The following is a 26,547-nucleotide window of genomic DNA, read 5'->3' as shown; positions in this document are numbered from 1 at the left end:
ACTCCATTCACACTGGTCTTAATCAAATGCTGCTCAGCACCTTGCCTGATGAGGCCTTACTTGGTGGCAGAAGAACATTAAGGATATAGGGCCAAATCCTCAGCTCAGGAAAACACCACAACTTTTTTTGACTTTTAATCTGTGGAGGATCTAGCCTGTGGTGCGTGGTCACAGGGGCACATACACCCTGCTCTGGGCCCTGTTTACTGAAGTGCTCCAATAGCAACACAACGTGATCAAAGGGAAACAGAGCCAGGGGAACAGCGGTGCCCATGGATACCTGTTAACAGGCGGGAGCTGAAGCACACAGTCACCGTCAAAGACACTACTGTCCTCTGCTTTGCTCTGCAGTGCTTCAATCTCCCTGCTAACGGGACTCTGCCTTCCAGCTGAAGCGTGACTGATGGTTGAAATAACAGTCCCAGTTTATTCCAGGTATGCCACTGACCTGTATGAGCTATAGGAAGGGTAAGGCAAAGGCAATCAAAGCAGCACACTCCTGTAGCCTCTAAGGGCTATAAAAATGGAAACATGGGAAACAAGCTAGTAGATACGTGAAGGAAAGAAATGAGATGGCGGTTCACCATTCCCCGCTAATGGGCTAAATCAGGAGTTCAGTGGGACTGAGATTTGACCCAACAAGAGAAAGGAGATGAATAAGAAATGATCAAAAGGTAGAGCTGGTATTTCCTTCATGTTATGCTAGAATCACTCTGTTCAAAAAGTCTCCCGAACCATGGAGAGCTGGGGCGGGCAGGGGTGAAGAGGTGGGTTATGGTAATGGGAGGGTATTGTCATTACATAAATTGGAGCAGTTCAGGTCTGTTTAACTGTTTAATGCTGTATTCCATTTGTCTTTTCTGAGCTTACTTTGCTGTGGGATGGGGGAAATTGTGCTGACAGCACAACTGGTTGTTTGGCTGTTTCCTTTCTCTGTATTTCCAGAAAATTAAACACACTGTTCTGCCTATGCTATGTTCAAGTTTTGGCAAAGAGCTTTTGATGGGTTTGCCATCCTTTTGACCAACACTTAATCCTGTTTCCGTTTCATACTATCCCTCCTGTACTAAAATGGAGCAGTCAGGCTAAGTAACAATAAAGCTATTAGCAGTTTACCGAGGAGCAGGAATACCATTAGTCAGTGGGCAGTTTCTAGCAAAGTGTAGTTCTCCAGATGAATTGAGATCCTTGTCTTTGCATGGTGGACTCAGAAGTGATACCTAGCAGTTAAGTGCTCTTCAGAAAGCAATAAAATATTCACTTTAAAAATCAAGAAGCATGAAATAGATATTATTTCACTGACACAGAGAAGAGGGGAATGCTAAGAGAATCATGTAATGCCTGCACAGTTGTTAGTTTCTGTGAATATAGTGGCATTTGGAGACCTCTGGTATTCATTTGAAATAAACAATGAAATAAGACCCATATGCTATATGCTTGTCAAAGCCAAGCGTAGCGATCAGCTAATATGCTTATCAGTCAGGCAGTGTATATGGAGATATTCTGCTTTCACACTGTCTGCTGATTGGAATTGGGTCCACGAAGAAGCCAGGTGATTAATCTGCAGGGGTTTATTTTTTCTGAACTGTTAATGTCCTCTGTTTCAGAGCAACAGCCCATGGTTCATTAAGCAGGGAAGATTTGAATGCAAGTGTGAAGGGCAACACACAAAGATTCTCCACACATCTCTTGTTTGAGCCTTGGAGATTAGAAAAATGAAGTATTGGAGAAAGTTTGTCCTATGCTGGGGCTGAACCAGTACTTTCTGAAAATCAATGGTACTGTTAGAAAATATTTATGTATTTCGGTCAACGGGGATAAAATCTAAAGCCACAAGGCTCTTGTAAGGTGGTAGTGGGCACTTGGTACTAGCCCAGAAATGCACAGCTGCCATTTTAGCTGACCTGCTGTGAGAATCATGCTCTTTTTAAGTCTGTTGCTCCATTTCTTTGGTGATTACATCTCTCTCTTGCTGCGTTCTTTCCACTTGTACTGCTTGTGTACTCTGGCATCAGATGCTGAGAAAGCAAATGGGGCTGCTGAGTCCAACTGCCTCAACAGAAATGCAACAGGGGAAATAAATACTCACTCTGAAAGATTTTGCAATATTAGATTAATCTTAAGGGGATCATCTTGAGGTTATTAGCTACCATTTACAGTCTGTGTTATACCTGTTTGTAAAATTAATTTCTGTCATCAACTGAAATATTTGAAAACATGTTGATTTAGGGAAAAGATTTTTCTGACATTATGGTGTTATGTAAGCATTAATTAATTTATTAACCCTAGTAATTTTCTTGAGAAATAGAGAAGTATTTCAATGTTGTTTTTGCAGATGGGGAACTTAAGGCTTAAATATATAGATTTAGATCTGCATATTCTAGTGTCTGCTAACTAGGCATTTGGCCCTGCTCACTTTCACTCAAGCCTTTTCCTCACCTGAATTCCTGGTCATGGAGCAGCTGTGTCCCACACAGCTCCTGGCGCCTCTCTGATTGCATCCTGCGAGCAAGTCCATGGTGGGAGGGGGGGTAGCCATGAGGATGGGTTATTGTGGGAAAGGGGCGAGGAAGATGAGTGAACGACTGTCTTGCTTCGCGCTGTAAGAAAGATGTGCCGAGCTCCCATTTGGAACCTGGGAACCAGGAAAGGAGAGCAGCTGCATGGGAGGGAGCAGACTGAGGCTCTGTGCTTCCACTCGCAGACGTTCAGATCAGACAAGCAAAGAAAATAAGACAATATTGGGAATACAGACTAGAGTTGCAAAATCATGGGCCCAGCCTAATTTATTGGCTCCAGGAACAGGAGACTGTTGTAAACTGTTGTAATTATCATGGACAACAAGGTCATTGGAAACAGGAGTGCCCAGTGTGCCAAAACAAAACAAGCCTCCCAGAAAGACCTCTCAGTTCTATGGTGCAATCTTCCCCTGCTCTATGGGCTGCTCTAAATGTAACTATTATATTATTAGATATTTACCCATGATCTGGACTTCCACTGGGCTATGGAGATACAGTGACAATGGGGAAGGACTGAAGATGTTTGTGAGAAGGGGAAGCAAGCAGGTTTCAGGGGTTTCTGGGCTTTGCTCTCTGCTGAACCTCTGCTGTTTTTTTCTTTATTTTTCCTCTCCTGTTATGCTTTAAAATTCTACTATAAACAATTAGAGGAAATTTAGCAATAATATTGCCTGTGGAGACTAGGAAAGTAAGAATACGTTCTACATCACCACTTCCCTTTGTTTGTCTTTTTTATCTTGTTTATCTTTGATCAGCTGCAGATGAAATAACCAGTTAACTGATTTCACATACAGGACTGCCACTCATGCTGATGAAACTCTGCTGACATGGGAGTATGCTCTGTAGCAGTCTAGCAGTATCCATTTCTTATTCCAATACACTGACAGGTCACTCAGGGAGACTAAGAACTCTATTCTGAAGTGGAAAAGAAAATGCAATTCCAATTTTGTTTTGATTTGAAATTTTCCAGCTACCTATCAAGACCAAATCCTTGAACTATTTACTTAGAGTAACTGAAATACCCCTATTTGAAATACTGGATGTGTAAGATTTAGCCATTAAAGAGTTGGGGTAAAATTAAAATCCCCTTCAATAATAACTAAAGTCGGAGAAAATCTTTCAAGAAAATTAAACACTTGATCAAAAAGAGAGAAGGGTTATTGTTGAGAGCATAAAGATTAAACAGGAGAGTTGTCTCAGAGAATAACCATCAATGATAAGTAGCAGGCAGTTAATAATATCCCCTCAGGGATCTTCTTTTACTCGTGGAGGTTTTTGGACAAATACAATATTACATTTCTTACAGTTAAAGCATGAGAGAGGTTCATGTCATTCCAGAGTAGCAATAAAACTTCAATGGAATAAGGACAACTGGAGAGGTGGGGAAGGGGGTGACCCAGAAGCTGAAACAGTGGGGAACCAGTGACGGTTCTCTCCAAATAACTCTCCTTTATAACCCTGAAATTCTGAGACCTGTTCTCAGTCTCCCTGGTGTGCCTCTTTTTTCATATCCACAGCACTGTATTAGTGCTGAGATTTTATATGGTATTGCCCCTCGTTATATAGCAGCTGAAAATGGATGAGAGATCAAATAGACTAAGGGTGTGATTCCATGTTGTAATTAAGAGCTGGTTTAAAGCTTGAACATGTAAATGGTTGAATTGGCAGAATTAAAGGGATGGTAATCTGCAGCCAGGGGAAGGCACATATGGTGGAAAGGATGGAGGCAGGAGGTTCAGAGAACCTCTCAAGCCAGCTCTGCAGCTGGAGAAACTGTAACATGAAACAGCTCCCTTGAACTCTCATTTTTCTTCTCTTATTCTCTCCTCCTTTGTAATTTCAATAATATATCTTTTTGTTCCTTAACCATCTTGTGGCCATTGCAAACATTTAAGAATTAATGCAGTTCTCACACATGATGCACATGTTCTGCATGTCCCCTTGTGTCCCTCCATTTATTCATTTATCGTGTATACACAAAATTCCCATAAAATATTAATCTGAAATACAAATCTCTCTTTGCATCCTGGGAGCATTTGCATATAGTAATGCTAACGAGATTATTAATTCTGCATGCACAGTCTGTGGACTGCATACAGGGCCAAATCTCTCTCAGCAACTATGCTGAAATCAGTGACAATTTCAGAAATATTATTTTCATATTAAAAATGCTGAGTGGAAAGTGACAGTTTCCTAGAACTGAAGTATTGTCCTTAAAACTCAAACAAGAGGATTTGAAGCTTAGTTTTCACTTTTTCCTTCTAAGAATTCCTCTGTAAAAGGAATTTTATACTGCTCTATATTTCTGCCCAATGGTTCCTAATAAATTAGTACAGTCTGGAAACAAAGGGATTTTTTTTTTTTTAACAGTGCTGTAATCCCTGGGGAATCTGAACATTTCTTTTGCCTTTCCTCTTTGTTGAGAACATCAGGAGTAGCTACACTTCTGCCAGTTGGGGCTAGGTTGCCCTGGAAAGGGCAGAACGTGCTAGTGCAGATGGACCAAAAATAATTCAGTGAGGCTGGAGAAAGCATCATTTTCTCAGGGATAATAAAGAGTGAAAACTGTCAGAGCAGGCGCTTGGTGAGATGGAATGGCCAGGAGGATTCTCCTGTGGTGGGGAAAATCTCTGCACCTCTCTCCTGGCTGCAAGCCTTGGCAGGGTAGGGCTGTCCTGCCTTCCACAGAGGCGAGCCCTAGGGCACCTTGGAGGCCTGTGGAAGCTGGGGAGGGTGCCTCTGGGCAGGGACACGTCTCCTGGCCTAGGCTTTACTTTGGAGGGAGGGAGGGAAGGAGGCAGGGAGGGAGGGAGGGAAGGAAGAAGGGGAACAACCTTGTCTAAGCCCGATGGTCTGCACCGGCCTGCTTGGATCCTTCACCTTCCAAGGCAGGCTTAAGACAAAAAGTAGTACCAACAATGAAAGATGGGTTCTTTGGTCTGCACCTAAATCCTGCCAGACACAGAAATACTGGGCACATTACATACACCCCTTCCCCAGGTTCAGGTGACTCCCTAGCAGGTCATTTTGTTCTCGGTGGTGGATTGATAAAGGGTTGAGTTTCCCTCAGTGAAACCTGCGTCACTGGAGGTTTCTAAAAGACTTTTACTGGGAAAGGCCCTGCAGCTGAAGTCAGACTTTTCCTTCTGCCGGGACAGGGAGAGGTGAGAGGCGGTTGCCAAAGCGGAGCAGGTCCCTCCTGCCAGGTGCCGCACCTCTGGGGGGAAGCTGGGGCTCTCAGTGGGGAGCACGTAATGGGTCCCTGGTTGCTGCTTCTGGGTCTCACAATGCTCTGTCTGTGCTGTAGTAAAATCAAAGCAGTTCTTCGTGTTTCAGGAAACAATATATTCTCAGTTTGACTTTATTTCTATTCTGATATTCAAATTTAGACGTCTGTAGTTTGTGAAAACAGTCAGTGCTTTACTGTCTACAGGAACAATGCTGGTGATCCCTCAGCTCCTAACGGTAAAGCATTCATTTGGCTATACAGCTTTTAAAAATATTATAAATGAAGCATGTGAGACGACCTCCACAGCTGGAGTTAAGCACTTCCACGTGCTTGCTGAATCAGGGATCAAGTTGTTAGAAAGATCTTTCAGGACTGACTGGAGATCTGTAAGAAATTGTCTTGACTTAACCAAGCCATCATATTTCTCTTAATCACTACTACTACATCGTCTTTTTTCTTTCACTTCCGTCTTATTCATGCTTAAATGAGAAACATCTGTTTCCATTTTTCACATTGTTCTGTTATGTGAGTAACGATATCAAACATCTTTTTTTTCCTGCACTGTGAAAGAATAAATTAGTGTTAAGTTTTGTGAAGTGCTTTAAAACACTAAAGCAAAACATCTGTTTCAGCTGCAGGTCATTAAGATGAAAAATCCTAGTCTGTGTGCAGTGCAAAACTGCCAAAAAATGTATCAGCCCGAGCACATTTCTTCACCTGTCTTTTACTATAACAACTGAAGATGGTGAAAGGACAGTAAATCTTGTCTTTAGGGATGGAGCAATTAAAAGTGCTCAGTATTGTAATCTACAGCAGTACCTTGTAGTAATGAATCCTGGTCTGATCTGGAGATGCCTGAAGGTTGCTCCAGTGTCGTAGACTTCAAGCAGAGAGTCTGCTTGACCTGCACATCTTCCAGTGAGGTGCAGCATTGTGCAGGATTGCCTAATCCCCTGTAGATGTTTGTGTTACTGAACTTCAGCCTAAAATCCCTCCCCCTGTCCCCAGTCATTTAAGATTTGGAGATTGTTTCCAGGGCAGGTGGCCAGAGTAAAGCTCAACCGGCAAATCTACTTTACAGGTGAACTGAGATGCTCTTTATGTGCCAAAGCCCAAATGTGGATGTCTCTGTTCCTTTGTTGATAATGATCTCCTTTGTAAAGCACTTTGAGGTCTAGAGATGAAAAGCCAACAACTACCTGAGAGCTTGGCTATTAATAAATAAAATAATGAATATTAACAACGAGTGCATTCACTGAATTCTATAGGAAATGCCAGACCTTTCAGGCAGGTCCTGGCAGGCAGATAATAGCTTACTCCTACAAGAGGCTGGGTCCACCCTCGTTCCCCTCTGTCTTTAATTAAAAGGTCCAGATCCTTCCTAAGTGTGAAGGAGGTGTCCAGCATCTGGCAGGAATGGGCTCCAAAACTGGATGGGGCTTTTCTAGCATTTTAAGAGGAAATACTTGTTTGTTCCTCAACCTGCTAAAGCTGCAGCCAGTGCAGTATTGAGCAATTCTACCGCACTGTGCTCACACCCTCCCTGGAGCAAATGAATGGTTTGGTTTGGGGTCTCTAGCAGCCCTATGCGCTTTTTTAAAGAAGTATTCTGACTCCCATTTCATTTAAACCCTGAGTTTTTGAGACAGGAGACTCTATTTATGTTGCTGCACTGAATCTGTTCACCTGCAGCTCTCCCAACCCCCAGCTTATGAGCATGATTTCCTTTTATGCACTGCTCTGTCACAGCTTGGCAAGTTTCCCAAGACAATCCATACCAGAAAGGAGAATATGGCTGCTAAGCAGCATAGACAGGAGAAATGCCTTATGTAACAGATTCATTTAAATACTATGAAATGTTGAGACATGCGAGACATAACTGAAAGCAAAATGAAACCCTTAATCTCTAGCATCAGTTCTTCTGCTTGCCCTCACCATCATCAGCATCTAATAGTCACTGACTGTCTCCATTCATATCTCCATCTTTTTCAAGAAACTGCCTACGGCAGAATGTACAAACAGCTTGGCAAGCAGTTTTAGGGGCAGGGTTTTTATTTATTTTTTTTCCTCCTAATTCCTCATGATCCTCATGAGCATTTCCCCACTAATATGGCTGTGGCATCATTAGGTGTTTAATGAGAGTGACGTTACCTGAATATTACTGTTTTTATAGCTCATTTTGTTTTGACAAGTCTTCAGTTTTGTGGCAGTTTATAGTGTGCAGACTTCTCCTTCTTACATCTGACTTTTAGAATTTGTAGAAATATTTATCACAGAGGTATTGTCATAAAATCTGAAATAATGAATTGTCAACATTCATTATGTTCAAGTGCAATATATGTTCAACACCACAGTAATTTAATAACATCAATTAATTATTTTAGTATATTTCTTTTGTATAACTGAAGCACCAGGAATAGTCCAATAGTGATCACATCTCAGATAGCAGTTCAGTGCAATTCTGCAGATGAACAATCCTGTTTGGCTTCTTTTAGCAGCTCCCTGAAAGACCAGCATGGACTCCAGCGGGTCGTGGATCACAGTCTTGTTCCTCTTCTTCCTCACATCCAGAATCTTCATCATTATATGTTGTGCTCAGACAAAAAATGCCAGCATTGTACCTGCAGAAAACAAGGCTGCTAAAATTGTAAGTCTTGAATAGATGCATACAATGTCATTTTACCCCCTGCATTTTGTCTACATGTTGGCTGTGCTGCATCCATTTCTTTCCTGATTAAATTAAATGGATGCAGTTTTTGTGTACAGACAAGACCTCTTACTTGGGAATATGCCATCTTCATTTACCGTGTCATATGGATGATCAATGCTGAGCAGTGCATTTATTCAACAGCTGTGTCTATGCAAGAAAAATAGTGATATTTTTAACACACTAACTAATGCCCATTAAGTTCTTACTTTTATATTATCTTCCAAGTGATTTTACCTGGTTTAGGATGCCAGTGCATGTTGTCGTATTGCCACAGTGGCAGAATAGATCCGATCCATTCTTTTCTGGCTATGAGCTTTTAAAATAACTAGCTGTTATCATGAATTTAGATTGCTTGCCTTTATTAAGATGAGGAGAGTTATTGGGGAGAAGGACGTGAAAGTATTCTTGCTGCTTCCTTGTGTAATGTGTATCCTGCATGACACTAAAGGAGAAGAAGCTGCACCTCTCTGCAGTCCCTTTTCTCCTCCCACCACACCGCAGCATCACTGCACAACCATTTTCCTTTTGGGATTCCCCATTGCTGGTTAGATGCTATAGACCCCAGAGGTCTATGCCTCTGTTCCCAGCACAGCTGCAGCCAGTGGAGCTGCACAGCCCCGGGAGCAGACAATGTTAACAAAACTGTAATTGTATACATAGCTACTGTTTCAAACGTTCATATCCTGGCATCCATTGTCTCTATTTTTATGTCCTTGTTTATATTTAATAGCAGTTACAGTGGTTAACTGGCTTTATTTTGGAAACCTTGACATTTCTCTTGCCAGTACTGAGTCTGTGAGGATCAGAAACAAAGATGTGACTTTTTACTCTGTTTCTTCTGATAGGTTTTGTCATTTGGCAACTGTTGTTCTATTAGACTTTGCAGAATTTGGACAGGATTCTGATCTACAAAGTGACACACACACTTATTAGAATGCAGGAGCAGGTTTGGGGCCTTTTTTCTGATATACCATGCTGGGTGCCATGCATGAGAAATTAGAGTCTGTCTGTTATTATGTGACAAAACAGCTGCAGGAACTTTTAGTGCTTTTAAATAGTAGTAAAATGAAAATTGAAATAATACTCCCTTAAGAATGGGAGTAAGTAGAATGTAAAGCACAGGCTCTCCTTCTGCAAGTCTCCCAGGCTCTAGAAAAGAATGATCAAATCTGAACCAAGCCAGCCCTCTTACACTTATAGTTCCATTGAAGTAAAATACAAAATAAGGAGAAATCTTGGATTCTTCTACAAGCTCTTTCATGATATTTCCTATTTCCATAGTCTTTTTTCAAACCCAGCCCAGTGTTAAAAAAAAAAAAAAAGAAAAAAGAAAAAAGAAAATTGTAATTTCTAAATTAAATTAAATACAGGGCTTGAGATTTTTTCATTCACTGTCTCAAAGGCGTGTTTTTGAAAACCATATAATCTTTGGAAGAAAGGATCCCATGGTTAGGATGCATTGCAGTTGACATTGATACATACTACGTTTTATGTTAGGTTATTTTTCCTTTTAGGTGCACAGTGCTCCTTTTAGGAACATCGTGTGCCTTCTGGGGCTCCCTGGGAGTGCTCCAGCTAGGATGCTGGGGGGAAATTCCTCAGAAACCTTCTCTGTTTCCCCTCGCACACACATATAGTCTGGACCATCTCCACTCCTCAGTGCCTTTCCCTGGAGCACCCCCATACCTGTCAAACAGACCCATATGGCTTGGCCCTTACATTACAGCTCTGCACCTGTATGCGCGCTATACCTGCCCAGACCTGTTCAGCACCATCGTTGGCCATGCAGCCCTCTGGTTTACAGTGACGTGCCCTCAACATCTCCCCAGCCCACCCCCCGCCACCTGGTCCTGGGCTGCCATCTGCAAACACTTTGGCCTTCTCACAGCCAGTCTTCCTTCACACTTGGGAGGCCACAGCTACAAGCCACGCGTTTCTTGCTTCTGTTAACCCAGAGGAGGAGCAGCCACCTTCCTTCCCAGAAGGAAGAGTGACACCCTTCTCCATATTGTCTGCAAAGCAAAAGGAGAGCACTACAGAGTCTGTTTCTGAAATGAAGGCCTGAGTGGGTCATCCCAGAATGGACTGAGAGACGAGAAAGGTGCTGGCTATGCCAGGGAAGGGATCAACAGGCTGCTGCAGCAATATCAGGAGGGTGGTCATCGGTGAGGCTTTTTACATAAAGGTAGGGGTGTGTAGGTTGCAGGTTGTATGTGGTACAAATGTGCTGATGCCACATGAGTACTAGAAAGGCCTCACATGCTGTTCTGCTGATGTTGTGGGATAGATGTGCCTCATTTGCTGTGCCATGCAGATGTGCCTAAGAGACCTGGAGACCTAACACAGCATGTAAGGGCAGTCCCTGTGCGGGTACCTTGATTCTCAGCATCTCTGCATTCAAGGGTTCTTCCACTAGCTGTTCCCCCCAAGCTGTACTTTACAGTGACCCTTTTCAGCAGGAATATAAAAGGGCCAAGGCTAACATATGCCTGGGGTTAGAAATGGTGGCTCCGTGTCCTGAAGGTTCATTATCATTTCGCCCTGCCCTCTTGCTAACATCAGCCCCCTGAACTACTATGAAGCACTATGATCTCCTGTTGGTGGGTCCTATGCAGCAAAAGCAGTATGTCCTCTCAGATGGCGTTTTCAGCCTCTCTGCTCTCAGCATGCTGGAGAGCTGTTTGATCAACACAAGCTTTGACAGTTGGGCATCATTAATTTTCTACAGCCTACTACTTGAAACTCCTGAAAGGACGGGCTGTCACTGTTCCTCATAGCCTTTGCTGGCCTGAACTGCCTGCTGCGCTGTCCTGCTGCGGCACAGGAGTGCTGCATGCCTCGAGCCACTGCTCTCCTTCCTTGGGCCTGGGATTTAAATTCTATCAGCTCTGTCAGGAAAAAAAAGAACTCTCAATATATAATTATTTCTTTTTAAAGGGTGAGATAAACTATAACGCATTAATGATGGAAGTGATCATATGCAATTCATGCCTAGTGAGTACCCATTTTCTTAAATTAATCCTAATAAGCACTGTTTTCCCCAGCATGTGCTGTTTTAACAGTCATTGTGAAAAGCTGTGCTTCCTAATGTACTATCATAAATGTGATGACACCCTCCTCTTTTAGAAAGCATAATTGATAAAATGTGACAAAGACATGGTTATTGCTTATTCGTAAATGGGATACTTTTAAAAGTATTCTCAGTCTTAGATTGATTGGGTTAAATGACTTGCTGATTAACACATATTAAACCACCATTATCTGGCTCCTGTTAAGATTCAAAATCAGGATTCTCTTTTGCGCAGAGTAAGTAAAAACTGTTCTACTGTTTCAAAGCAGAATATAAACATTGTAACTCAAAGCGAGATGTGTATTTGAATGACAATTCACACATAACTTCTTAAAAAGGAATTTTAATATGTGTGAGATGGAATTAGAGAGACACATCTGATATACTAGTAGATAGATTTGAGTGCTTCCTGGGAGTGTTCAGACATAGCTTCTTTACTGAAATTCCCAAAATAAAACTACTCTGTGACTATTTCTGCTTTTACAGATACCCCATTTTTACTCTATGAACTATCTGCATGGTCTAACTAAAAATACACTTCCTAAGCCTTACCTGAGTCCATTTCCACACACTGACCCATGAACACATTGTTGGAAACCAGAGCCAAGGGCTGTGAAACTGGGACAAATTTTAAAAGTGAACATCATTGCTCTTCTACTTTTCTTTATTCTTTCTTTTGTCTGAGAAACCTCTACTCAGCACGCATTCCAGGATACTGAAATAACTATTTCACAGTTATTTAAAATATGTAGATTTCTATGACTAGGAAAATTAGTGCTAGAATTTTCTTTCTTTGAGCCTGGTTGAAAGCTCATTAAAGTCTTTGCAGCTATTTCACTGAACTTATAATGAGACATTTTATGTCCCTATGAGCTTCACACTAAAACCAGTAGTATTATAATACAAGATCTGCCTGCAAATCCCAAACCTAAGAGAGTATTTCCTGAATGGGATAATGGCAAATGAACTGCTGTTCAAAATAATTCATCTGAGTTTAGGCGGGATGTGATCTGGAAATACTGGATGAACAAGAGAGAAGCAAGAATTTTAATATGGCTTTGATCATTGCACTGAAGATACTTTTTGGCAGATGAGTGGTAATGGATGTGGCCAAGCTGAGGAGCTAGGCGATGCTTCTCCTCAGTTCGCGTAGAGAGGGACCGGCAGGGAGGTTGGAAAGAAAAAAGTTATTGGGTAAGAAAACTTGCACTGTAATAACCCTAGGTTGTAACTTGCTCTTTTCATTTTTGTCAACCTACCATGCCATATACTGATTCTGTACAACCACAAAGTTGCTTATTACCTCTAAGACTGTGTAAAACTACCACAGTTTTATATAGGTTTTTTTCCTCTCCTTTTCAGGATTCAAAGATGTCTGTTTTCATGCCCTGAAGGTATATACTTATCTATACAGTACAATATACTCTAAAAAATCTTTTGTAGTTTTTTAAAGCTTTATCTCTGATGTTAGAAAACTCCACTATATTCATAATTAATTGTCTTGATCAAAACCAAACTCCTTACAATTAAGAAACAAACAGAAGGTATGGCATATCAAACAGACTTCCTGCTGCTGTGATCTTACCTAAACACAAAATAAGCTCCTCAGTACTTCCACATTAATAGTAATAAAGTGCTTTTTTGCTTTCTTTACTTCTTCTTTAAATATGATTATTATGTCTTCCCATACACAAACCTCTGGTGCTTTACAAACAAACAGTAATAAAGATTTATGTAGTTGTTTGTGTCAAACATAAGGACAAGAGGGTGTATGTTCATCCGACTTAATAAAAGAAATCACAATTGCTGACGTAGCAATTGCCTACCAGGCAGAACAGTAGGAAGTTGTGGGGTAAAGAAGGTGGTTTGAAATCCTGCCTGGTATGTTGTTATACTAATACACCGGCAATGACGTTGACAACTGAGTGATGCTGTTCATTTTTCAAGTGCTGCTAAAATATATGGCACCTGTTTCTAAAGGCAAAGGTTTTTGGTGAAGATGTTGTCACTTGGACCTTTGTCCTGAATTCCATCTGGCCAGATGACTTTGAAGTACAGAAATGGTGGGGGTTGGCTGCCAAAACCTTTTCCTTTTTGTGAGGGTGTTGAAATAGCGTTAGGTTGAGGGAGGTGACTTTCCCCATATTGTGCTACCTGTGTCCCTCGCTGGGGAGATGGAGTGTGCCCGAAATTATTATTGTCACTAATTCCTCACATTAACACTGCTCAGGTCTCTAATATATGCTGTACATGTGGGTGTGACTCTAATGCTAGTCACAGAGGTGGGTGTAGGGAGAAGCGGGGTGTGACACAACTAGAAGGACACCAGAACATGGCACTCCACAAGGCTAGTGCAATTTCCTTCTCATCAGTAACACTTTGCCAGCATAGGACAGTCATGGCAAAGGTCAGGCATGTGGTTGATAGTGGTGGGAGCTGGACTCTTTTATGCCCTATCCTCTACAGGGATACGTTAAGGTTACCAGTGTGACACCTGAAACAGAGAACTTGAAATACTATCTCTGTCTTCTGTCAGTGTGTCATTTTGGCACTATAATGTGATCTGAATCATCAGACTGGGTTAAGCAGAGCTTAAGCAGATGATAATTTATACCTATTATATCTAGGTCCTTTCCATCATCTATTGAAGGCCAGTTTATTGCCACAGCTTTCTTCCTCTCCCACTAAATTATAATTCATCAACAGACTCAGGAAGAAATTTGTTGTAGTTTTGTTGCTCATAGCATATTTTCATATATTAATACTTCCTGTGTGTGATGCAAATGGCAGCCCTCCAAGGCAATACATTGTTCTTTTTAAGAAGGTCAGTGCTATAATATACGGTGGTATTTTCCTACACTAATCTGTTTTCTTGGGATCTTTGAATTCTGCGAGACTTGAGCTCAGTAACTCAGACATGAGAAGAGAGATGTCAGATTCTCCTGAAAGCAACAAAGATGTAGGCTTAACTATGATCTTTTTAATGTGGGATGAATTAGAATAATACAAGATAAAAGAATATAAGCGTAAAGACCAAGGTTAATTAATTACTACTGATAATTAATCCAGGATTTGTTAAGTGAAAACGTTTATTATGGTGGTACCTGAGGAGCGGCGAAGAATGGAGCCTCATGTGCCAGGCAGACAGTGCTGCCCCAGCAGCTGCTCCTCTCTGAGCAGTGGCAGATGACAATAACACTCCGTAGTGGTGAGGCCGAAAACAGGAGACAGCTGTGGGAGGCTGGGTACGGAGCTGCTGCCCTCCTGACAAAAGATGTTTTGTAATTGCTAGTGCAGGCCCAGCCAAGGGCAGCAGGTCTGAGCAACAGACAGGGTGCCTACGGACAGAAGCTTCGCAATGGGAAAAGAGAGTGCCAGTTGTCTTTATTATGTAGTGTGGGAAATCTTTTCCTAGCTGGGAGATTTAAAACACTTGTAAGAGCACGACAGTTCTAAAGGCAATGAACAGTGGCAAGCGGTAATATTTCCCTAGGTAGAGTTTCTAAATATCCTTCTTTGCAAAATATTTTATTTCAGGACTAACTTTACCTTGGGATTACTGTTAAGAGAACCATAGGTTTTAATGGTGTATAATTTTACCTGTACATTCTTACTGCCGTCTTATTGTTTTACTGGTGATTCTAAAAGTTTAATTGATACTGCCAAAGATGACTAGAATATCTTGATTTATAGCAGAGACTAAATTTATATTATAAATAAAATACATTTTTTGTTCTGTCTGAAAAATAGACAAGACTAGACAATCCTTTTTAATTAACGTTGACAACTGTATTTCAAAAGAGCCTGTGAAACAAGCAAGCCAACAAAACATGAATCAACAGCTCAAACAACAAAAAAAAAGTTAAGAAAAATAATTTTTCCTCTTTCAATTTTTACAATGTTGAAGTAAATCAAACTGCTCCAATTCATTCTGTTATTAGTTCTTCTAAAATTTCAATGGAAATAATGTCAATTACTGTTTGTTGAAACAACCAGTACATTGAGTTCCTAAATTTGTTGATATTGGTGAAATGCATACTATACCTTTGTAACAAAGGCCAAGAAACTGGAAATATCTCTGTAGGATGAAGAGAAAAACTCTGTGGCAAGTTGAGCAATAACACAGAGATATCCTTCATATCATGTTTCTGGGGCCTTACTTTTGTAGTTATGAGAGTCTAACAGCAAAGACAAGACAAACTTTATAGGTAAAGGTAAGATATTTTATTAAAACAACCATCTTAGCTAAAAAAAAAAAAGCACTATGTCTTAGGTACTCAAAAACTTCTCTACTTTTTCAATTTATAGTAGTGGATTTAATAAAAGACACTACTTTTCCGTATAAACCCCATTTTTGTCTGCAATTCAGACATCAAGAATCATTTAAATTTTGAAAATGTTATGGAAGACACAATTTTCTACCAAAGGCTACTGTATAAAGATGAGATCAAAGTAGTAAATGGAGGGGAAATGGATGGGATAAATGCAATGTATCCATTACTATGAGTGCATTACTATTTTGAAAATCATACAGGCTTAAATTGTTCTACAACTCAAAACTATATAATTTAATCTTTTATCTGTTGTTGTTTTGGTTGCTATATACAGGATAAGCAGAATATTTTGTTATTGAAAGAAATGTGTCAACTGGAAATGAAATTTTCAAAGAATAATGCATATAGTGGCCGTATTTCCATGGTGAAGCTTTTTGCATAGAGTTAATGAAGTGCTTGGGGTCCCAGGGAATAAAAGGTGCTATATAAATGTAAGAAATTATCATTAAAAAGTTCTTCCCTCCAGGCATTTGGGATTTTGCTGTGTGTTACAAGCAGGCATTTGCAATCTTATTTCATTCAAAATGCTTCAGCTTAGACCTTCTCCAACTCTCCCTCTGCAGCTTCAGCTACAAAAATGTTTATATGAAGAAACAGTTTCTAAATTGGTTTCAGTTAATCTGTTTTGCTGCTAACATGAAAGAGTCTGCCTTGGTTTAAGCTTTTTATAAGCATTTTGAAGACCAAGAGGAACTAGGTAGCAACCTTCTCTCGAGAGGTTTTCAAATGCTGTTTTAACCATTATTAGGCCTTGTCTGAATTGGTGGAGAAATAATACAAGACACAGCCAGAATTCCTGGAAACAAAAAGCCAGCTGTGCAATACCTGGCTTAATTTTCAAGAATCATATCATATGGTCACATATCATTACTGGCCACACGTTCTTTCACTGATCTTAGAGTACCTCATTAGTGGCTGGTCCTAAAATTTCTATTTCATGCACACATGCAATCCCAATTTTGTGTCATTTTGTGTATATTTCTCAAGTCGTCTTAATTCAACATGCAACCTTTAAGATCGTCCACTACTTTTCACATACTGTAAGTATAAGTGGCAAAGCTGGTGGAATTAGAAATCAAAATGAGAGTTCTGACACAAGTGGACATAATCTTTTTACTGCACTGCCATTTTGATGAAATGTTGCAGTTATGTGCTCCATGAATTCATGCCAAACGTGGATCTTTCTTTGAATCCACAGATTGTGTGGATCATAAGCATTTTTTAGAGAGTCCACTACTGCTTATGGAATTGGGCCTTTTAGCTCAAGTAGTAAGTTGAGCCATTAAACAAAGTGCTAGATATCTTTAAACTCTTAATAAGATTGTGAGATTTGGCAACGTTAGAACTAAAGTTCAGATTTCCTTATGCTAACCATTTTACTTGTTCAAAAATAGATGTGAAATATAATAAAACACTGCATCTTCTTCTGTAAGTTAATGCTTTTATAAAATTTCGTCTTTTCCTTCAACTATTAATTGCAGAATGGAAGCAAGAATTGCTGTTGCTTAAAAATTATCTGCTAGGGGACAAAATAATTTAAGTGTGATGACCTTAAAATAATTGGGTATAATAAAATATATGATGTTCAGCAAGAAGCATAGGGGTACTATTAGTATTTGCTTTTCATGTTTTTATTGTTTGTATTTTGGTTAGCATGGAGCACATATGACGAAGAATCTTAGAAGAAATCTCTGGATTGCCTGAGATGATAATGTTTGTTGTGTTTAAGAGCAGTGGAAAACTGTCCATACGTGCTCCAAAATATCAGAACTTGATTTTATAAATCTACCTTTTCAGAAAACAAGCTTAATTCTCAGAAGAATAACATTAGCACTCATTAGGGGACTGAGTACTTTAGGGTACTGTTAATGAAATTCATAGCCTTTTGCCTGTGGGCTATCAGTTTGAATTCAGTCTAACTCAGTGAAGATTAAAAATTGGCCTATTTAATGGCCTTTTAGTCATCTCTAATGAGACGAGTTTGGTGGGTCTCAGTCCCATAACATAAACCATTTACACTGCCTTCTCCTAACTGGCAAGCTCCAGAGAAACCCAAAAATTTAATGGATTCTGGGGAAAATTAATCTCTGGTACTATGAAAAAAACAAAGAAAAGCAAAAGCCTTGATTCACACTAGTTACATGAGCACTAACAAACACATTATTTTTAAATGTGGAATTTATAGTGATATATGAAGTTTATGAATTAGTAAATTAGCTGAGCATGTGACATATGTTGCCACACAGCTATACAGAATGTAACATGACAAAGACTCCCAAAGGGGATATCTACGCCTGTGCATAAGATCACACCAACACATTAAATGCTTAAATGTCTCTGGAATTCATTTCTATCAGAAAAAAATAGGATCAGAACAGGTATCTGGATAGCAACTTACAGAAAATGATGCTGAGAACAATGATTGCCTAGTCTGCCTCCGCTACTTCACAGCAGAGTCAAATGCTTCTTATTTTTTCTTATGGATATTTAACTTGGTCTTAAAAAATATTAATGAAGTTTCCAGAACCCTCTAGAGAATATATGCCAGTTTTATTTATCCATATCATAGTAAAACTTTTCCTAATGTCTAACCTAAATTTCTTTCATGCAGTTTGAAACTGTTAATTTTTGCCCTCTCTGCAGTGGATTTAGTGAACAATGTATTTTTCTCCCCATAGCCTCTTCTTCTCTAGACTAAATAATCTCAAGCATCCTATTTTCAATTAGGGTCACGTCTTTTAAAAATTTTGACTTTTGTTTTTTTGCTCTTCCCTGTACTCCCTTCTATTGGACTTGTTTGAAAGATTTTTTTTCTTGAAATGCAGAGCCCAAATCTGAACACAGTATTACAGCTGAGGCTTTATTCATTGAATATGAGGCTTTACTCCTTGAATATGAGAATTTCTTCGTATGGCCTAGATGTGACAGTTCTGTTTACACATCTCTCTGTACTGCAGCTTTTTTCACAAAGGTGTGACATTGTTGACGCATGTTCCGTTTGTGATCTACTCTGATCGCCAGCCCCTTTTCTGAAGACCTGATGTTTATTCATCTGTTCCCAGTCTTGTAATTCTGCAATTGTTATTTTCCTACTTAAATGTTGAAGTTGGCACTTGTATTTATTCAATTGCATCCTATTTCTGCAACCAGTTTGTCAAGAACATTTTGAATTCTTTTCTTGTCCTGCAACATGCTTCCAGCTCTGCCAGTTTGGCATTGTTGGCAAATCCAATCAAAGTAAACGGCACTCTGTCATTCACATAATTAGACTTGGTACCAAACTCAGGACACACCCACCTCCAAGGAACCATATTTGCTATATCCTGCTATTTTTCACAATGAAGCATTGCTGATGTAATTTTGCACCACTGCAGAATCACTTCATTATGATATGTCTTTTCTTGCTCAATTAAGAGTTCTCTGAGACGGTGTCAAAAACCTTCCTTACGTCAAGCCATAACAGATATATCACTACTCCCATCCAAGGCCCGTTATACTGTCACAGCATGGGATGAGTTTGGCTTGATATGATTTTCTCGACAAATGCATGTTGGCTGTAGCTTATCACTTCATTAGCTAGCATGTACTTAAAGATATGTGATTATTTGCTTCAATACTTTTCTGGGAATAGAGGCTGGAATGATTGACAGTTCTTGGTTCTACCTATTTCCCCCGTTTGAATTATATGTGCTGTGTTTTTCCTTTTCCTCTCTCCTGAAGTCTCAGTTGTCTTCGTGAGCTCGCAGTGATGACTGCTCACACCTCTAACGTTGCCTTAATCAACTTCTCACTCTAGTGTGAAATCCTCCGGGCCTAGCAAATCTGAAGAAAAAAAATGTAATTTATCAAAGCAGTCTCTACTTCACGCATTTACTATTCTCCCCCGAATCCCTGCCCTTTTGAATCGGGGTTTGCCATCAGAAGCATTACTCCGAAATAAAAATGGCACCGAATGCTTCTACTTTCTCGGTGCCACCTCATAGCTTCCCGCTCCGCCAATGGACTGACAATCCCCAGGTCGTCTCCGCTCTCCTCTCGTCGCTTCTCTGCTCTCAGGTTTCCTGTTCCCCTCTCGCATCGTTCGCCAGCCGCGGCTCGTCGCAGGAGCCTGCCTCTCTCACCGGCACGGCGGGCGCCTCCGTACAGCTCCTGCAGCACTTGACCTACTTTTCCACTTTCTGTGGGAAAGGCACCGCCAAGCAACTGACGCTCCGACTTCCCGCTCCCGAGCGCGCTGCGCGGCTTGGCGCAGGTGAGGGGAGGCCGCGCCGGGCGGGCGGCAGCCGCGCTGGCAGCCTGCCTTCTGAAGAAAGGTCTTTAAGGAAACCGTCCTCCTGCCTGCGGGAGGCATTTCCTTCTCGCCCGCAGAGCCCTGCCGGGCGCGACCGGCTGCGGGCCGGCCTGCGGGGCCGGGGCTGCGGCCCGCCCTGTGGCAGCCACGCGCGGCGATAACGGTCGCACACCTGCCACGGGCGGGAAGGGGGGCGCGCGCCCCTCCAGCCGAGCGGCTCGCTGCGGGAGGGGGCTGGGGAGCGCCGGCGCGGGAAGGCCGCACGCATGCGCGCTCCGCCCCGGGACGCCTGTGCGCGTGCGGCTATGTGTGTGCGTGTGCGCGCGGAGTGGCGGGGGGTCGGGAAGCTTGCGCGATGACGTCATGACGCCGTGCGCAGGACGTAACCTCGCGTGACGCACACCCCGGCGAGCCCGTGAGTTTCCCGTTATGCTTTTTTTTTTTTTTTTTTTTTTTTTTTTTTTTTTTTTTTAATGCCCTCCTCCCCGCCCCCCGCTGGCAGCCGGGAGGGGAGGGGGCGCGCGCCGCTCCGCGCGGCGCCGCGTGGGGCGGGGGCGGCGCGGGCTGAGGCGGGCGCGGCGAGCCGGCCGCCCTAGCGGCGGTTGGCGGGGAGGGCGGCTCTGCCTCCATCCTGCCGCATCGGGGAACATGGCGGCCGCCTCCGACCTGGTGCCGCACCGCGACTCGGCCGCAGCCGCCCGCGCCGCGGTAAGTGGCTGGGCCGAGGCGGCGGCGACGGCGCGGCGGAGAGAGGGCGGGCGAGGCGCTCCCCTCCCCGGCCCTCCTCGTCGCCTCTCTCCGTCCTCGCCGTCGCCCCTCGCCCCCTCCCCGAGCCGGCGAGCGGCCTCCCCGGTGCCCCGGCCGGGCCGGACACAAAGGGCTGTGCCGAGGAGGGTTTTGTTCGGTCACATGCAGCGGCGCAGCCAGTGAGAGCGGAGCGGGGAGGGGGGAGCGGGGCCGCCGCCATTGCCAGGCGCGGAGGAGCTGGGCAGCCCGGTGCCGCCGCGGCGGGGCCTAGGGCGCGGGGAGAGCCGCCCGGGGCCGGGCCGCCAGCAGCGCGGGGCTGCGGGGAGCCAGGTAATGCCCCGCGCGGCGCCGCCGCGGCCGGCAGGGGCGGCCGGGGCAGGAGGATGCCGTCGCTCGCGGGTGGCCGGGGTCACCCTGGGGGGCTCCGGCAGGCGTCGGTCCCCTCCCGCCGTCTGCCCCGTCGTGCCAGGGCGGCGCGGCGGGTCGTGCTGGGCGGACCGGCGCTCGGCTTCTCGCCGCTTCGCTGCCGCTCGCCTCCTTAGTGCCGGTCGCCACACATGCTGCCCACCTGGGCTGACGGTCAGCCCGGGAAGGGCTGCCTGCTGCTGTCCTGGGGCAGGGGTAACGTGCCATCCCCGCCCTCCTCTTCGTTCCCTTCCTTCTTGGCACGAAGCAGGGCGGCTCTGAAATGCACGGTGTTGTTACAAAGGGCTGGCAAGTTCCTGGCCCGCCGTGGGACTGGCCGGTGTGCCCTGTGTACCGAGGGCAGCGCCGCTGTCTGCAGTGCGCGGGGCTCCTGGAGCCGAGGTAGTTTACAGCAGCGAAGGAAAAGTTAACAGTTGAGGTATCAAAGTCGTGTGTTCGGGCTCCCAGCTGCTTCAGGGTCTGGCGGTTTCTCTGACAAAGTTTGTGTTCTATCAGGTTGCAGTGATGAGCATCATCTTGACCAATGTAATTTATCTGAAATCTGGAAAGTTTTCTTTTTTCTTATGGCTTATATGTAACCTTTAGTCTATTGGAAGTACTTCTGTTGGGGTAGTGTGAGCTATAAACTGACAAGTCACGGTGGTAATGAAAAACAAGCATGGTGTATCAAAATAGGTTCCCATCAGTGTTGTACAACTCTGGCCCTTTAAGCAAAATCTCATTTGCAGTGATATTCTGATTCCTGCCCCCCCTTCTAGCACATAATTTAATTAGGAAGATTGTGTCATGGAACTTAGCTTTCAGACGCATATGGGGAATGAATGTGCACCAGATTTTAGAGTAAGAAGCCATTTCATGTTGTATAGATTAATGAATTAACACATGGGACAAACACTCTTAAGAGGCTGATAAGCATCTCTGGAATTTCACCACAGAATTGTACCTTTTACTGAGAAGTTTGTGCAATACATTATTTTTTTAATACAAGTTGCAAAATAATTTTTTTATTCAAACTGTAAAACAAACCTCTAAAGAGAAGATTCTTCACAGTTAAGAGTGAAGTGCTTCAGAGTTTTGGTAACTTAACGTGATTCTTCTGTGTAGAATTCTTTACTACCTGACTTGTGCAAGACAGGTGATTTGAGGGCAGAATAAATGGACTGATCAGACAATGCAAAATAGATCTGGAGAAGCTTTTAGTGGGTCACTTAGATGCAGAGAAAATGCAGCAATTTTCTTGTTGGAGAGGAGATTAAGTAGAGTGCATGGAGGAGCAGTGCAGTGTGACAATCCTGTTACACTGACTTATAATCAAAGCTGATGTTGCAAACCTGTCTAATGTAACTGCAGAGGGATGTGGTGCAGAGTTATACAAGAATTGCAACCAGAATTGAAATTAATAATTTTCAAAATATTGTCTTAAAATAGTTTTTTCTGATGTCTAGCATTCATTCAAATTGAATTTTTTAATTTAAAAAAAAATTACCCAAGGAACAGGAGTTTTGCAGAGGAAAAAAAAAGTTATTGTTAATGTCACCAAAGAAACTTTTCTTTTGTTTTCTCTAATCTGTGTGGTATTTTTTATATTAAAAAAATCCTTAGCAAATATTGTAACAAAATCAGTGCAAAGCTGTACTGCTCTGACTTTTTTTTTTTTTTGAAGTTTCATGAAGTCCAGCATCTAGTTTATATTGAGTAGCACTAGAAGGAATACGCTTAGGAAAATGTGTATGGAAGTTCTTGAGTGGATGCCAAAAGAAAATACTAGTCTTGAAATCTCAACAGGTGACCTGGCTAGTAGGAGGAAAAGGCACTGATCACATAGAGCATCCTTGTGAGGTTATTTAGTACAGCACAATTGATTGAAATAGGAGCATCAGCAACTGAATAAACAGGATGTTCAACAATAGTGGCAATGCCTTCCACTTTAAAATAACAGTGTAGGCTGAATTTCACTATGGACACGGAATTCAAGGGTTGTCAGTGGAATTTCTTGTGGAATAGTTTGTGCTTATACTTGCAAGTATTAGCAGAACCTACTAGCATGTATACTTTCTTTTTTATTCAAGTTTTATTCAATGACTTTTGAAGTCATTTCTGGAGAAAACGGAACTGAAAAGGGAATAAAATTCTCCATGGTAATAAAGCACACATGTGCTCACACACAGTTACTCATTTCAAACACTTTCAGACTTTTTACCAGCTTGCAAAAGATCCGGGAACTTAAAACTGGAAAAAATACAGAATAGTTTTGTCACTTGCTGTGCAGTTTCACCTGAAATTGGTTTGAATTAAAGGTCTTTGAACAGTTGCTGATTGGCTGTGTGTGTTTGGCTGGTCAATAACTCACTTTCCTCATGTTTTTACATTTTCAAACAACTTTTTGTCTTTAACAAAGTTCAGTTGATGCGGCTAATAGAGGACTGCCTTAAGACACTTGTTTTATTCCCTCTATTATTTTAATACCAAATGCACTACTCTAATGTTACAGTTATTTTAAGCCAAATTGAATTAGTTCCCTCTGCTCTGGATTGTGACTATACTGTATTATGTATTCAGAGATTGGGAGGAAAATCATTTAATAAAATTAGGTTATATCTGCACAATGTTGCACTCACTTAAGTTGACTTTGAAACTGGTTTAAGTTGGCATAGCCTCCAAAGCCTGATTCCTTCAGGTGAAACTAGTATCCATGCAACTTCAGAGTGTAAAGAAATCCCTGGTGAAATAAACCAAAACAAGTCTGTCTTCTCTAAAAATACGTTTATGCATCTTCTTGAGCAGTCTATATATAAGCTGATTTTTGATAATTAACATTTTTCCTTGCTGCTTTTTTTTCAATGTAGATGCAAACTTCATATAGCTACTGGAAAAAGAGCTTAAGTTACCCAAGGAAATTGAGAATGTTGGTCATTCTGGCTGATATGCATAAAGATACTACTGGGCAGTCTGGGTTAAAGGGTTTAATGTAGTTTGTAGTGTCATGAAAAAATACCCTTTTGATGCTTAATTTTTTTTAAAAAAAAAAAAAGCACACACAAGTTCATGCCCGTATACATTGTGTCCCTTAAATCAAAATTTGTGTCAGTTAATAGGAACCGTTCACACAAGCAGTGATGGTAGAAAAGCCATGCCCATGTTGTTCGCAGAACTGTAGAAAGGCTTCTCTTTGATAGACAGGGGTGTGAAATGGTCACTCTGACTTCCCCGGTTATGTAAAAACAGACACAGTGCATATCTACAGTGCAGTAATACTGTAATACTGCGAGATGTAATTTGATGCTCAAATCACAGCTGTGTGTCAAGAAAGACCATGTAATGAGTTTGCATAAACTTCTAATGTGTGTGTTTTCAAAAAATTTAAAAGAGCATGATAGTTACAGGATCAGTCACGTTACCTAGTATGTGATGCAGTGTCATGTAATGAGTATTTCATCTTGGTACAAAGTCTACCCCGAATTCTATGGTATTTACTCATCAGTGGTGTTGCTTCATTGAAGGAGAGCAAGCTTTTTAAAATTTAAAAGTAAGGAAATAAAATAATCTAAATAAAAATCAGTATCCGGTTGTGCTGCATTTCTGACACTGTTCAACTGTACACAGCAGCTGTTATGTTGATAAAATGTTGCAGCAACGCCCTTACATTGCCAATGAGGTTAAAGGGGGGGAGGACAGTGGCCTAACAGTGAGTATGCAGTTTTTGGTTTTGGTTACACTAAATATTAACTGACTTAATATTTCTGAGCAAACTTGGTAATACAGAGAACTCTCACTTAAGTAGATGTAATTGCAATACTCTTGGGGAATTGCTTGGTTTCAGATGTGACTAAATCCAGCTACTGGAAATGGTAAATCTCTAGTTGACATTTATTGATTGATACTGAGTGCTTAATCTTACATATAATCGACTAGTTGAAGGATGATGGGATATTTAGTAATTCAGTATTTCTTGAAACTTAATCCAGAGGATGCAAAGTTTGTTCTCAAATCAGAATAAAGGTCAGATTGCTGGTCTTTGGAATATTTCAGGCCTATTGTTAGTGTGTAGTTAACTATTTTCAGTATGTTTAACATTGCAAATTAGATACTTACTGTACTTATAAAAGCTTTGGAGTTTTGAAGACTGTTCGGAGTATACTCTTACTGTTTTCTGAGTGAAAATAAAAAGGTAGAAGTTGCAGTCTGAGATATTTGCAATCAGATTTTTTTTTTAATAAAGGGACATTATTTTGAATGATTATTTTTTTTGCTTGCCTTAAATGAGTACCTGATAATGTTATAGTCTTCACAAAGCAGCTGAAGAGGGGGAAAGGATGCATCTGGGGAAACAGGATGGAAGGAATTACAGGTGCCTTATTGATTTGTCCAGTTGCAGCTGAAGACAGGGATCGAGATCATTGTAACTTCCCTGTTTTCTGGGCCAACTGTTAGCACTCCCTTGTAAAAATACTTTCCACAACAAAGTGGTAGAACACGAGCAAAACAAGGTGCAAGGTATATATCTTGTATAATTTACCTTTATTTACAGGCTTTTACCTGATGCGTCCTTTTTTAGTTTGAGTGAAAGAAATGAGGAATTCCTTACCAAATGTAATCATTGTAATGTTGAAAAGTAGTAATGAATCCCTTTTGCCTGCCTCTTCGCAGAACAATAATTTGGTGCGTTGATAGCATGAGTTGTGCTTTATCCCATCTACCTTCCCAATTTGGATCTTTGATGGGGACAGGGATCGGTTTTTCCACCCAAGATTTCTTTTCAGCAAGAGGTCAGGGGTCTGCTTTTGGAAAACTTACTTATGTCTGCTTCTAAAGCATGGCAGCTCTGAAACTGCTCCTTGCTGCTGCTGGTAGGAAGTGGTAGGTGTCTGTTTCTTGTCTGGCTCCAGTCAGTAGGGTGATGGGTGGTGGTTATGGTTTGGGTTTTTTTGGTTTGGTTTTTTGTTTTGTTTTGCTGTTCTTCATAGAGTGTTCTGGTTGGTAGGTTGCCTTTTTCTTTTTTTTTTTTTTTTTTTAAACTTCGGTTTTTGTCTTCTTGAGTGGCTGTCCTCTGAATATTTCTGCTGTTTGCTTCTGATTCCACTCAGCTCTCCTAGGAGATCTATTTGACACAATTTTTGACAACTGCTTTTTGAAAAAGCCCTTAATGTTTGTAATGTTTGTTGCTGATATCTTTCTTCATCTTCAAATGTAGGCACATACGACAGTTTTGTGGCTGTAGAAT

At 41.7% G+C, this 26,547-nt stretch overlaps 1 protein-coding gene across 10 annotated transcripts in view; it reads left to right on the top strand.

The window, feature by feature from the left end:
- The window catches only part of ZNF644 (zinc finger protein 644), an 84,342-nt gene that overhangs the window by 8,610 nt on the left and 49,185 nt on the right, over positions 1–26,547 (top strand). For 3 of the 10 annotated variants that reach the window (XM_075156256.1, XM_075156255.1, XM_075156258.1), the window contains exon 1: positions 20,667–20,861. The exons of 1 other annotated variant lie outside the window; for it this stretch is intronic. The gene's annotated coding sequence lies outside the window, so the exon portion shown is untranslated. 6 more of the 10 variants (XM_075156266.1, XM_075156265.1, XM_075156264.1 and 3 more) reach the window with 3 other exon arrangements.

This window comes from Calonectris borealis, chromosome 8 (assembly GCF_964195595.1).
Source record: "Calonectris borealis chromosome 8, bCalBor7.hap1.2, whole genome shotgun sequence".
NCBI classification, from domain to species: domain Eukaryota; kingdom Metazoa; phylum Chordata; class Aves; order Procellariiformes; family Procellariidae; genus Calonectris; species Calonectris borealis.
The sequence above is the reverse complement of the archived record's forward strand: the minus strand, read 5'-3'. Positions and strand labels throughout refer to the sequence as shown.